Source organism: Lagopus muta, chromosome 5 (genome assembly GCF_023343835.1).
Source record: "Lagopus muta isolate bLagMut1 chromosome 5, bLagMut1 primary, whole genome shotgun sequence".
In the NCBI taxonomy this organism is placed as follows: Eukaryota; Metazoa; Chordata; class Aves; order Galliformes; family Phasianidae; genus Lagopus; species Lagopus muta.
The window spans coordinates 50,151,144-50,158,393 of NC_064437.1; positions in this window are offsets into that span (position 1 = coordinate 50,151,144).

Here is a 7,250-nt window from a genome sequence, read left to right on the forward strand (position 1 = left end):
AATGTTTTCAATATTATATTTAACTAATTAGTGGTGTTTTTAAAATGCAAAATCAAATTGTGGACTCGATATTTCTTAAGCCAAATTATATTAGCTTTCTGTTTTCCATATTGCATTCACTGGATGAATATATTATAAGAAAATAAAGGGATGAAAGACAATTATTTCCTTATAGGAGCTAAATGGGGGCTTTGTAATTTCAAACCATTTTCATGCCATTGTTTCTGTACTGGAGTAGCCAGGCTCCCTGCATGTTGCTAACCAAATATCCAAAAGAGCTCAAGTTTGCTATGTTTTTTTGGTTCCCATGTTTCCCTTTTGTTATTTCCTTCTCTATCTGGATAAAAAATTGGATCATTTAAAGAAGCAGTTTGTACCATGAATATACCTATATACCTGTACTGGATGTACACCTTCTACATATGAGGGTAGTCTTACAGCAAAGCCATGTAATATTATTTTACTAGATAACCACGGCCTTAATGACAATCTCCAATAATTAAATATATTTAAAAATCAATCTTTAGAATTTTGTGTAAGTGGCTCTTACTCATTTTGGAAACACATACCATCAAGCATTTCTATAAAGCAGTTGCAGTGTTTTGTCATTGTGCTGTTTAAGTGGTAGGATTACCAAAATATCAGTGCTGTTTGTACTTGTGGGGTGAAGTTTTTTATAACAGTCATTGTGATTCTTGTGATCACTTAATTGATCTGATTTTGTCTTTTCCTTACAATCATTGTTGGAATACTAGATTCACTGGATGAATCTCTGCTGTTGTAACAGAGACCTGCAGAAACCCTAATTAGATCAGCCAAAGGTGCAAAGTTGTCTGAAACATGAGGGAAGGTATCCAGCTGAGTTCTGTTAAATCTTTTCCATGCTTTAAATAACAGCTCCTCTAGAAGAGCAGAATGAAGATAGTACAGCAGCCTTCTCTTTCCTTGCGGAAAGTAAAAATAAGCATACAGTGAACATAATTTTCTGGAATTAGCAAGATCACACGACCGCAGAATTAATGACATATTGTCGTTTTGACTGAGTAGATACAAATCTAAAAGCCAAATATTTATTCAGTCCAGTATGTCAGTTTATGAAAATGCATTGATCTTTCACTTCTAAAAAGATTCTTTCACATCTGAAAGCATTTTTAAGCTTTTTATTTCTTTTTGGTTTTTTTTGTAACTTACTTGACTAGTTTTATGTGAAAGATCACATAAAAGAAACAGTGGTCTTCATCAGTAATATTAACAGAAAAAATAATCTGTGAATCATAAACATATTTCAGGAAGTAAAAGCCATTCTACCCTATTAGAAATACTGTGGCATGAGAAAGGATCTGGCAAGGCAGCCAAAATGGTTGCCAAAGAGTGAGAGTGGGGGATGAGAGGCCTATTTGGCAGAATGATTAGGAAACATGTATGGGAATGGTATTGACTTGCTTTAAAGTCATGCCAAGCCCACACTTTAGTGGCAATAACTACTTAAGGGACTAAAATCAGTAAAGATGGATATACATTTGTATTTTTAGTGCATTGCAAAGATTGCTACTTTAGCGCAGTGTTTCTTATGCTATTTCTATTTTTTAATTTGCGTGAGCCTTCCTCATTTTTTTAAAAAAATCAGCCCTCTCCCTTCCTACTGCCTTAATTTTTGAAATAAGTTCTGAGTGTCCTATATTCCAGAACATGAATAATTTTGCACAGAAGGACTATTCCCCATGTATCTGACCTTCTCCCTTCTCGCTCCCTGAGAAACATGATTTTAAAATACAAGAACTGTTCTTTAGCAAGCTGTGAAGAGGATTTGATGATGCAGTGATTTTCCATATCTTCTGAGAATGCTCTACTTGGAGTGTTTTCTCCTGAAGGAAGCAAAAAATAATGTGGAAAACAGTCGTCAGTTCCATACTTACATCATCTCAGTGATCTCCAAACTTACCTCAATGGTGTTCTCCCAAAGATGCTGCACTGACACTGTTTGGCAAAGGGCCTACCATAAAACCCATGTTCCTGCCATAAAGGGGGGGGCAGGGAGCAAATGGGCTCTATCAACAGTATTTGCACGATCAATCTGATAACAGATTCTCTTCTCTATGTCTCACTGTAGTAGATATATTTCACCATTTGACATGTCTTTCTGCAGGTGGTGCTAGCTAGTAAAATGTCTGAATAGAGAGCTAAAAACTACATTTGACTTCTCGTGAAACTGAAGTGTGAAGCAGTGGGCATAAAAAGATACTGTAAATTTTTACTACGCTGCAGTTTCTGTATTTACACAGTAAGACTGGCTACACAGAGGAGTTATCTGATTAATGTTACTACTATGCTACAATATTAAGCCTACATGCAAGAACACTGTGGGAGAAGGGAGGAAATGTTAGGATGAGTTTTTTATTCAGGTCTTCCTCAAGCAGGCCCAAGTGACCAAGGGGAGTGCAGGTTTCATGATGTACACTGCAACAAAATCTTGAGTTGTATTTCAAAGGGAAGGAAGAATGCTATGGAGTGTGCTATAATGCACTGCTACTTGTGGATCTCCTCCAGATTATCCTGCTTCAAAATAGGCAAGTCCTTTGCAGCAGACTAGCCATAACTTGGCCAAGGCAGCTATTAGGAGGAATAGCCATCAAGAAATACAGTCGTACTTAAAGACCTCTGAGTAGCAGTTACAGATTTCACACAGGCTAGTTAACTCAATAGAAAAAAATGGAGATTGAAGATGGTCAGGAGTGGCTGGAAACACTAACCAAACTCTTCACAAAACTGTTATCTCCAATTCTGTGAAAAGAACAACTTTTCAGTTCAAGTCTACTCATCAAAAGCCATTGCTGAAGCTGCTTTTTTGCAGCTTTTTGAGGAAAGAATGACATAAATATAGTGCATCTGAGCAGGATGGAACTAGAAGGATGCAAGGAACTCTAGATATGGTATCCTCTTTTGTTGTTTCAGCATTTTGTTTGGTTGCTTTTGTTGGCCCATAGCTGACTGTTTTCATGCTAACATGCTTGCTTTCAGTAAAATGTGTCTGCAGTACTGAGAGCTAAGCTTAGGGGTGGACCTCTGGCACAGCTGCGCCTAAGGCTCCTGGATCACTCAATGGCTGCTCTTGAGAATCTTTTCATACCGCTGTAATTTTGAAACAAGGAGGCATATCAAGCAAAGTAGTTCTGACTGGCATCCCCCTGTGCTGACATCTAGATACTTCTGGCAGTAATTGGAGATTTCAGGCTGAGCTGAGGACTGTGGCTGACCTTGAGTGATTGCTTGTGTTTTTTAGAGAGGCACAGCTGAAGTTTCCTGCGGTCAGCTGGACTGCAGCAGTGCTGGCTGCCTCTTGCATTCTCCAGGTCCTAGCACAGGCTTTGGTGATTGCTCTGAAATTGCATGAGCAGTTCTCAATATCACCTTATAGGCAGGGCACAGTTGAGCAGTTAATTCCCTCAGGCAGTATAGCTGGCCACATTTCTCCAGAAAGATCAACCAGAGAGATCCCAAATGGAAAAAAGTCTTCATCCTGCCTGAACAAGAAGGGGTAAATTCCAACTTGAGAGTTATAGAGGAATCAAAAAAGCTAAGCAGCCTCATGAGACTGTGGAAAGCAAACACAAATTCAATGCAAGTATGAACTAAGCACATCCATTACAAAAATGTGTCATTCTAGTAAACAGAAGCAAAACTTAATCCCATTTTCTTGCCATCAGCACTATGCAGAAATCACACTGTAGTGGCCAGAAATCAGTTTTGGAATAATGGCTGGTAGGAAGGTAGCCTAGGACGTACAGCAGTATGACTAAGCTTTCCAAACAGAAATAATGTATGTGGGTACTGCACCTAATAACAAATGCACTGAGTTTCCTCAGACAAGATCTTCAGCTGGGGCAAGGCCAGTTCTGCACTATGGCTAATAGGCAAACCTACTCTCTGCAATAGCTTTCCCAGGCTAATTTGAGGGGTCTGGAGCACAGGCCTTACGAGGAGCGGCTGAACAAGTTGGAATTGTTCAGTCTGCAGAAGAGGAGGCTCGGGGAGACCTTATTGCTCTCTATAACTACCTGAAGGGAGGTTGTAGTGAGCTGGGGTCGGCCTCTTCTCTCGTGTAGTGATAGGACTAGAGGAAATGGCTTCAAACTGTGCCAGGGGAGTTTTAGGCTGGATGTTAGGAAATACTACTTCTCTGAAAGAGTGGTCAGGCAGTGGAATGGGCTGCCCAGGGAGGTGGTGGAATCACTGACCCTGGAGGTGTTCAAGGAATGTTTGGACATTGTGTTGAGGAGCATGGTTTAGTGAGAACTACTGGTGATAGGTGAATGGTTGGACTGGATGATCTTGTAGGTCTTTTCCAACCTTGGTGTTTCTGTGATTTTATGATTTCCCTGGCTGATTTGCCAGACTGATCCTATGGACCTGCCTTAACTTTTCCTGTCTAACATTTGATTATTACACACACAGCTATCTTCACAGAAAACCTGAGAGTGTGCAATATTTCAGGTCTTTCACACTCTGTAATGTGGGATTTCTCACATCTCAGACTGTAGCTTAAGGATGAGATACATGGAAATTTTCCAGACTCCCAGGTGTGGGGTCACAGCGTTAGCTGTCACAGCTGCCAACATTCATCTATGACTGCAGTTTATAGATTTAGACAAAAAAAATCTTAAAAAAAAAGATTTTGGATCAGATTTCATAGCTTTTATATCTGAACAGCTGTTAGCTAAATTTGAGATTTGCCTCATGCTGGTATTAAAACCAACCAAAAAGCAAGAAAACACTTCCGTCACTCCAAAGCAGCCCTGAACTGCAGAGCCCAGGCGCCCTTTAAGCAAATGATGTTAAAGCAGTTTTTCCATTGGAGCTATATAACATATGTTAGGTTGGTGTCTTCATCCTCAAAGTCTTGAATATGTAGTATTGACACATGTTCACAAGACAGCCAGTCACACGGAGAGACCTAGAAGTGCTTCCAAGCCTGGCAGCCCATGCCTTGCCTTTCACTTTCTTTGTTCTGTCCTATGCTGGCCATCCCATGCTCTAATTTGTTCTGGGAGATTTATATCACTGTTTATCTCCCACCCCCATCTGTGTGATTCTCTTTCTCCTAGAAACATGTGGAAGGATGCACAGCCTGAAGGTGCAATCTCTCCCAGGCTTTGGTATCAGCACATGCCAGGCACACGGTGACTTCTCACTCACCTATGGACACATTACATTTGGTCAGAAGAACAGAGCAGTATCACATCAAGAACAAATGACTGCCAAAGTTAGATATTTTGCTGCAGTTCCATTTATTTTTTAAGTATAAAGGCTTGTTCTTGTTCCCAAGCAATTATCTATGCCTCTTAACTGAGCCTTTCTCAGGGATAGTTCTGTCTCAATACTTTCTCCTCTTCTCAACACTGTGTTAGCCATGTGCTTGGGAAATGTGGTGTTGTAAGCTTCTCAATGTTTTAACTTTTCCACTGAATACAATTCTCTTTTTAACCAGATGAAAGATGGCTGTTTATTTCCAAAACTTCAGGGACTGACATAGCCCTTAACGATTCCTGTTCTTTCCTGGGGTCTGTTACCTGAAACAGATGGTAGAGGAGAGGAGGAGTCCTGCAGGATGCTTTCCCTGAGGAAAGCAATTGTCTTTAGTGACAGTTGGGCAAATATCAATTTGTGATTCCTGAGACACTTCTATATTAAAAAATAATAATAATAAAAAAATCTTATTTGGAACAACTACAACTTCTCAAACTTTCCTGCAGAACAGCAGATGAAACTTCTGCTCAGAATTTTTAAATCAGCTTTAGAATTTTAAAATCCAGCATGAAATCTGTACAGATACTTTTACCTCTATATTCTCACACGGGGAAAAAAAAAAAAAGACAAAGTGTGAAAACTCATGCTAAGAACTAAAATAATAAAAAAAGCTTCTCTGATAGTTACAGAGTCAGAAACATCATAATTTCATGCTGAGTATGAAAAATATGGTTGAATAAACATGAGCTCTGCTCTATACAGCACAGCTTCTGGATATTGTTCCCCAAATCATCTCTTGTTCGCACAACGCTTCTGGAATATTTAAAAGAAATTGGAACATTTCCTTTTAATTTGAAACTTTTTTAGAAAAACTTTTTGAAGCTGAGATACAACATATCATATATTGTTACGGAACCATTAACCTTCTCTAAAAACAAGGCCAAAACATACATCTGACAGTATGTGTCATAGTGTATAAAATTTAAAGCCACACTGCTATCCAAAATGGCTTAAGCTTGTCCCGGTGCTCAGCTTAAGCTGTGTCCCATGCACAGCTCAGCATGTCAATCCAGGTCTAATTTATCTAGTAAATACTATTCACAAGCCCAGGTGTTTGCAGAGATCTTTGCAGGCTCTGAACTAGGATTCTAGCACAAAATTATCACTACTAAAATTAATTCAGGATTATTAATTCAGACTGAAATGTCTTGGCTTAATACTTGAGAAAGTGAGGACAAAAGTCAGTTAGCCCAAAGGGTGTTTTACTTCTGAGGGAATTTGGTTTTATATCTGATCCTGTTCCACCGAGGGAAGAGTTTTCTTACCAATTTCAGGACAAGGAGAATGTAGAATCAAATACTTGGGCTGCAGTGCTAGAACAAAATGAGAATTAGAAATTTTAAATGTCCTTGGTTCTTACATAAGGTTTTAAACCACTTTAAGCAGAAGTGATAACCAAAATCAGTTTGTAGGAATAAAATCTAGATGTCTTAATCTCATCTTCTTAGTGGCTTCAGGAAGGAAAGTAATCCCAAGAAAAAAGAAGTGCTCCCAGACAGTAAATTAATTGTACTATTGTACTGGAACAAGGACTAGCCATAGATAAATAGAAACCAAGCCTTGAGCATGGATAGTTGTTTCTCTCTAGAGAAGGGTTCAACTCACAAAAAGAAGAGTTTAAGAAAGCAAAGACAGACAAAGACCAGACACCTACTGAAACAAATGGAAATCAGACATTTGTTCTATTGGCAATGCAGGACAAGATCTTTACCTGCCACAGAAGCAATGCAGCTAATCATGCTGCATGGCAACAGTAACTGTAGTCCATGTCAATTTACTTAAACTAATATTCACCTTCAAAGTATGATGTGTCCCTTCAGTGTCACAGTTGCTGCGCAAAGGCAGCATTAGATTTCATGATGTACTTTATTCCCAGGCAATCCAATAGATTAAATCTTAAGAGGAGATTTTTTTCTTTTTAATAAACAGTATTCTCAGCAATACAA